Source organism: Nannospalax galili, unplaced genomic scaffold, assembly GCF_000622305.1.
Source record: "Nannospalax galili isolate Female #2095 unplaced genomic scaffold, S.galili_v1.0 scaffold726, whole genome shotgun sequence".
NCBI lineage: Eukaryota > Metazoa > Chordata > Mammalia > Rodentia > Spalacidae > Nannospalax > Nannospalax galili.
In genome coordinates, this window is record NW_008355253.1 from 2,382,642 (window position 1) to 2,389,613 (window position 6,972).

At 39.2% G+C, this 6,972-nt stretch overlaps 1 protein-coding gene and 1 non-coding gene across 3 annotated transcripts in view; both read right to left on the reverse strand.

Annotated features, from left to right (window-relative positions):
* Positions 1-6,972, reverse strand: part of Ctnna2 (catenin alpha 2) — a 1,380,618-nt gene that overhangs the window by 377,978 nt on the left and 995,668 nt on the right. The gene's annotated exons all lie outside the window — the stretch shown is intronic.
* LOC115067561 lies at positions 4,081-4,183 on the reverse strand. The gene has a single exon (XR_003846954.1). It is a non-coding gene; the product is annotated as a U6 spliceosomal RNA (small nuclear RNA).

Consider the following 6,972-nt stretch of genomic DNA (forward strand, 5'->3'; position numbering starts at 1 on the left):
AATAGTTATTAATATAATCCTCATCTTATGGATAATAAACCTAAGGCACAAAAAGATTAAAGGTGTAGTCTCAGTTTGAAAAGCTAAAGAAAAATCAAGGGTACTGATAGTGCTCCCTTAGAACCTGTATTCATAGACTAGAATTTAGGCAGCCCCACTTATCTTTGTATGTTATGTGCAAATATAAAACTCACTTCTGCATTCCCATATTCTAAAAGTATAGAATATGGGAATATAAGTATAGAATATTCTAAAAGTATAGTATATCTATTGGCTGTCAATAAGAAAACCAACTTTTAGAAAAAGCATCCCAGTATTGAGTCCTGTAGTGGTCACTGGCAAACTATGAAGATGAGTGTTTGATGGTAATATCTATAGGAATCAAATAGGTTATGAATTTGTCCAATGTTTGAAGCCAGAAATCATCAGCCCTGCCTTTTAATCACTGTGCCTGACCATAAAATGGGCAGATTTGACTAGAAAGATCATCCTTCCTCTTTTGTTTTTGGTTTGGGAAATATCAAAATTAAGAGACCCTGGGGTTGGAGATGTAGCTAAGTTGGTAGAGTTTGCCTAGTGTACATGAAGCGTTAGGTTTGATGTCCAGTACCCTGTAAATCATGTGTGGAGGCACACACATGCAGTCTCAGCACTTGGGAAGTGGAAGCCAGAGGATCAAAGGTCCAGCATCATCTTTGACTATATAGAGAGTTCAAGGGAAACCTAGGCTACATGAAATAAAAGTCTTAAATAAAGGAAAAGTGGGGTACTGATTTCCCCACTCCCCCATGTGGTCTGCTACCAAATCTATCTTCCGGTTCCTCTTGAATCCAGGGAAGAAGGGGGATGAACTGGTTCCATTCATTTGCACATTCAGTTGTTCTGTGTTTGATTCTATAATAGACATTGTGAAGTAGAAGGATATAACCAATACCTCCTACCCTCAGCAAGCATGAGCATGGGCAATATGTTCATATTACCAAATACAAATAGACAATAAGATTACAGAAATATGTCTACAGAATATCACACTTCCTTCTTCCATGCTGTTCCCGTTCCCTTTTTCCCTACCTTTCCTGGCAAAAGTGAGCAATTCCAAATGTCTCCAGAAAGTTAATTAAAGGGTGAAGTCTGGTGACTGTGGTGATTTCAATGAGAAATATCCCCCATAGGCTCACCTGTGTGAACACTTGATCCCCAGTTGGTGGTTGTCTTTGTTTCTTCATTGCTGTGACAAAACAGTCTGACCACTACCAACTTGGGGAGGAAAGGGTTTATTCAGCTTACATCTCCCAGGTCGTAGTTCATCAGGGAGCCCAAGGTAGGAACTCAGGGCAGGAACCTGGAAGCAGGGGCTGGAGCACAGGCCATGGAGGAATGCTGCTTACTGGCTTGCTCTCCTGGCCCCTACTCAGCCTGCTTTCTTATGGAACACAGGCCTACCTGCCCAAGGGTGGCACCACCCACAGGTGGGCTGGGCCCTCCCATATCACTCAACAATCAAGAAGATGCCCCTCAGACATGGCCACAGGCCAGTCCAATAGAGGTAATTCCCCAATTGAGGTTCCCTCAACTCAGGTGTGTCACGTTGACACTAAAGCTATCCAGGACAGTGGTGCTGTTTGGGAAGATTCTGGAAGATTTAGGAGGGGGAAGACTTGCTGCAGGAGGTGGTTTAATGTCCTTGCCACTGGGGGTAGGTTAACAACCTGGCCCACTTTCTGTTTCTCTCTGCTCTCTATGTGCAGATGAAATATGATCAGTTAGCTTCCTGCTTCTGCTGTCCTGTCTTCCCTACCATGGAGGACTATATCCCTTTGGAACTATAAGCCAAATAAACCCATTTTCCTTCTAAGTTATTTTTGCTCATGGTATTTGATCACAGCAACAGAAAAATAACAAATACAGTGATCTATGATAATGTATGCATAGCATAGACTAAGTAAATAAAAACCACAATGTTCTAACATCCATTAGAACCAAAAGGCTAACCTTCTGCTTTACCATAATTTGAGCACTTTCCAGGGAAAACATATGAAATCTGGTTTGCACTCGTTTAAGAACAGTCATCCTGCCTGAAATTAACACTCCTACCTTCTAATGCTATCAAGTCCATTTAGTATTACAGACCTTTGAGATTTATTTAACATTTGATGGAAACAAGTGTGTTATTTTGAATTGAATTTTTGTGCATTAAATACAGAACATCCCAGTCAATCTTAATCATCTTTATACTCCCTTCCCCACTGGCACCCACTCAGATATCCCCGAGTGAAGTTTATACATTCTGTCATTTCTTAAGGCCTTTTTGTGTTAAGTTAGTGTCCCCAATGTCCCTCGGTGTAAGTTCATTCAGTCAACCTATCTAGAGTTTCTTGTTTTAGGAAGATCAGATCTTCCTCACCCAGCAGTAATCAGTTGCCAATATTTCTTCTGCTAAGATTGGGTCAGCTGTCCATTTCCCCAGTACTATGCTGGGTTTTTGTTTATTGGAGTGTGCAGGCTGACACCATTGCTGTAGGTTCATAAGAGCAGTGTTCCAGGAGCTTGTAGGGCTCTATTTCCATATGGTCATGCACCTTCTCCCTGGCAATCACCTACAATCTTTCTGCCCCCTCTTCAACAATGGTCCCTGAGCCCTGGGTGGCTGTAGTTTAATATAGGAGTCCTGATCATGAACCAGCATTTTTCAGACTCTTAGTCTCTATACTTTGGCCATTGTGACCTTTTGAGTTCCTGGCCCACTGTTGCATGAGGGGGTTTCATTAATGAGAATTGAGATATTGATTATTGTCTTCTTTACCCCTTGTTCTATGTTCTGTGAGCCTTAGTTGAAAAGGTTGCATCGTAGATGTGCCACTTAGACTTCGGCAATTCACAGACAATGCCTCTGTGTGACCAGTTGTGGCACTCTGTAAGAGTCTCTGTCTGGTGCAAAAGAAGCTTTTATGATGAGTGGTGACTAGGATATTTGTCTATAAATATAAGGATACATATTTTTCACATAGTAAGAAATCATATCAGTTTAGGGATGTGACAATTTTGGGATTTTCTCTAAGATATATGACCTCTCCAGCCATGTGTATTTGGCTATGTTTACAGTTCCTCTCATTGTGTGGACTTTAAGTCCAATTAGGTAACTGTTGATTGCCCCCAAGGTAAAAGTGCCACTACTGCACCAATGTCATATGCTATGCAGGTCATTGATGTGGTTATTTAGTCCAGAAACTGGTGTTGACCCATCAATTGATGTTCTCCCTTAGCACTTTGCAGAGTGTTTTCCAAAGCAATGATAGCTAGCTTTCAGGGGAAGTGGACACTTCCTGATCAGTTTCAGCTCCATTACTTCAAATCTTGTGTCTGAAGTATGTTCTTTCTTCAGCATTACAGTCTTACCTTCAAGTTCTGGGAGGAAGTCAAAGGCTGTGGCAATAGCCTGTGTAATTTTTGAAGTCTCATGGGCTACCCTGGCCAACAACTCAATGAAAGGTTTCTCCTGACATTGTTTCTTGTTATGTAGCCTTTAGGACTCATTTAGAGATATATTTGTAATTTGTCATTAGGTTGTTGAACTAATATGTGGTTCCTCTGTGTTTTTTTTTACACTATCTAGTCATTATTTATCTTTCCTCTCTCCCTCTTGTGTTTAACCCTTCCACCATGACTTCCCCATTTAGAGTGTCCCGCTTTTCCCCATTTCTCCTTTGATAATATCAGTCTCCGATGGTCCCATTTCTATTGAGGCCCTTATTTTCCTTTATCCCCAAAATTCCTTATATAATCCTCCCTCCCACTTCCCATTTATTTATCCCCAAAGTTCCTTATATAATCCTCCCACCCACCTCCCATTTATTTTTTTTATTTATTATTTTTATTTTATGTGTATTTGTGTATTGCCTGCATGTGTGTAAGTGCACCCATGCTGTGCAATGCCTGTGGAGGACAGAAGAGGCTGTCGGATCCCGTGGAACTGGAGTTATGGACAGTTGTTAGCTGCCATGTGGGTACTGGGATTCAAACACAGGTCTTCTGCAAGAAGAACCAATGTTCTTAACCTCTGAGCTGTCTCTCCAGCCCCAAAAGAATATGGAAGGCTTGACCAAGTTGTGTGTGATCCTCGCACAGGGGTCATGCTAACCTTCTCTGTATGGTTCCAATTTTAGTATATGTGCTGCTGAAGCAAACATCCATTTCCCATTTAAATACCCCCAATTTTATTCATTTCTCCCTTAGTAGCACCTGTCTCCTACTCAGCTTCCCTTTCAGGTTCCTTCTTTCCCTTTACTTCCCTGATTCCTTTTCTTTATCCTGGTTCCTGCAGCTACATCAGGATATATACCCACATACAAGGATTTGATGCTAGGATCCACACATGAAGGAAAATATAACATTTGTTTTTTTTAGTCTGTGTTAGACCACTTAGTATAACAGTTTCTAGTTCCATCCATTTACCTGAACATTTCATGATTTCATCTTTGTTTACCACTGAGTAGAACTCCATTATATAAATGGATTGTACAAACATTTTCATTACCCACTCGTCAGTTGAGGGACACTTAGATTGCTTCCATCTCTTAGCTATTGTGAAAAGAGCAGCAACAAACATGGATGTACAAGTATCTCTGCAATAGGATGAGTTCTTTGGGTATAATCTAAGTAGCAGTATACCTGGGTCAAATGGTGGGTTCTAGTTTAGATTTTTAAGAGTTCTCCACACTGCTTTCCATAGGGGATGCATGAATTTGCAATCCCACCAGCAGTGAATGAGCATTCCCCTTTCTCCACATCCTCTCTAGCATTTGGTATCATTTGTTCTCCTGATCTTAGCCAGTCTGACTGGGGTAAGATGAAATCTTAAAGTGGTTTTAATTTGCATTTCCTTAATTACTAATGATGTTGAACACATTTTAAAAATGTTTCTTAGCCATCTTTATTTCTTCTTTTGAGAAAAAAAAAAAAGGACATCTTTGTTTAGATCCTTAGCCCATCTACTACTTGCTTTTTTGACTGTTTTTTGAGTTCTTTACAGATTTTTGTCCCACTCTGAGGGTTTCTCCATCAATTCCTTGGTTGTTTCTTTTTTCTTTCTTTTTTTTTTTTTTTTTTTTTTTTTTTTTTGGCCTTTTTTGAGACAGGGTCTCTCTGTAGCCCCAGCTGTCCTGGAACTCACTATGTAGACCAGGGTGGCCTTGAACTCACAGAGATTATAGGTGTGCACCACCATGCCTGGTGGTTGTTTCTTTTGATGTACAGAAGCTTTTTAGTTCAATGAGGTCTCACATGTTGATTCTTGACCTTCATTCCTGAGCAATTAATGTCTAGTTTAGAAAGTCCTTTCCTACACCTATATCTTGTAGGCTATTGCCAACATTTTCTTTTAACAGTTTCAGAGTTTCAGGTTTCTCACTGAGGTCTTTGATCCATTTGGAGTTGACTTTTGTGCAACCTGAGAAATAAGGATATAATTTCATTCTTCTATTGGTGGAGATCTAGTTTTGCCGGTACCATTTGTTGAAGATGCTGTCTTTCTTGCAGTATGTGTTCTTGGCACCTTTGTCAAATATCAGGTGGTTGAAATTATGTGTACTCACATTTGGATCTTCGATTATGTTCCATTGATCTCTGTGTCTATTTCTGAACCAGTACCATGCTGTTTTTATGACTATAGCTCTGTAGTATATTTTGAGATCTGGTATAGTAATCCCCTCAGCATTGCTCTTTGTCCTCAGGGTAGCTTTGCTTATCTGGGGTCTTTGGGGATTCCATATGAATTTTAGGCTAGTATTTCCTACTTTGGTGAAGAATGTCATGGGGATTTTAATTGGCATTTCATTGAATCTATAAATGGCTTTTTGTAGGATGGTCATTTCCACAGTACTAATTCTTCCAATCCATGAGCATGGGAGGTCCTTCCATCTTCTGGTGTCTTTCTCAATCTCTTCCTTTAAAGATTTATAATTTTCATCATAGAGGTCTTTAATGTGTTTGGTCAGGATTATTCTGAGATATTTTATTTTATTTTTGAGACTATTGTACTTTTTTTCCAATTCCTTGTTATTGGAATTGTAGATTAATTTTATAGCCTGCCACTTTACTGAAAGTGTCCATCATTTCTAGGAGTTTTCTGGTGGAATTTTTGGCATCTCTTAGCTATAATATCATCTGCAAAAGAGATAATTTGACCTCTTCCTTTCCAATTAGTACTCTTTTAATTTCCTTCTCCTGTCTTATTGCTATAGCAAGAGTTTCAAGAACTGTATTAAAAAGGACTGCAATTAATGAACAGCCTTGTTTGTTTCCTGATTTTAATGGGAATGCTTCCAGTTTTTTTTTCCATTTAGAATGATATTGGCTGTGGGTTTGTTGTATATAGCTTAATTACTTTGCGGCATGTTCCCTCCAGTTCATTTCCCTCTAGGAAATTTTGTCAAAGGCCTTCTCTTCATCTATTGAGATGACCATGTGGTTTTTGTCTTTGAGTCCATTAACATGATTTATGATATTTATTGACTTACAAATATTGAACCATCCCTGTATCTCTGGAATAAAGTTGACTTGATTATGGTGGATGATCTTTTTGAAGTGCATCTGTATGTGGTTTGCAACTATTTTGTTGAGAATTTTCCATCTATGTTGATGATATGGGTCTATAGTTTTCTTTGTTGGTTGTATCTTTACCTGGTTTTGCTATTAGAGTGATGCTGGCTTCATAGAAGGAATTTGAGAGTTCTCCCTCTGTTTCTTTTTCAATAACTTAAATAATATCGGTTGTAGATCTTCTTTAAATGTATGGTAGAATTCTGGTGTGAATCCATCTGGCCTGGCCTTTTTTTCAGTCAGGAAGTTTTGTTGTTGTTTTTGGTTTTTTAAAAAAATATTTTATTATTTATTTATTTATTTTTGGGGGGTCTTTTTTGAGACAGGGTCTCCCTGTAGCCCCAGCTGTCCTGGAACTCACTATGTAAACCAGGC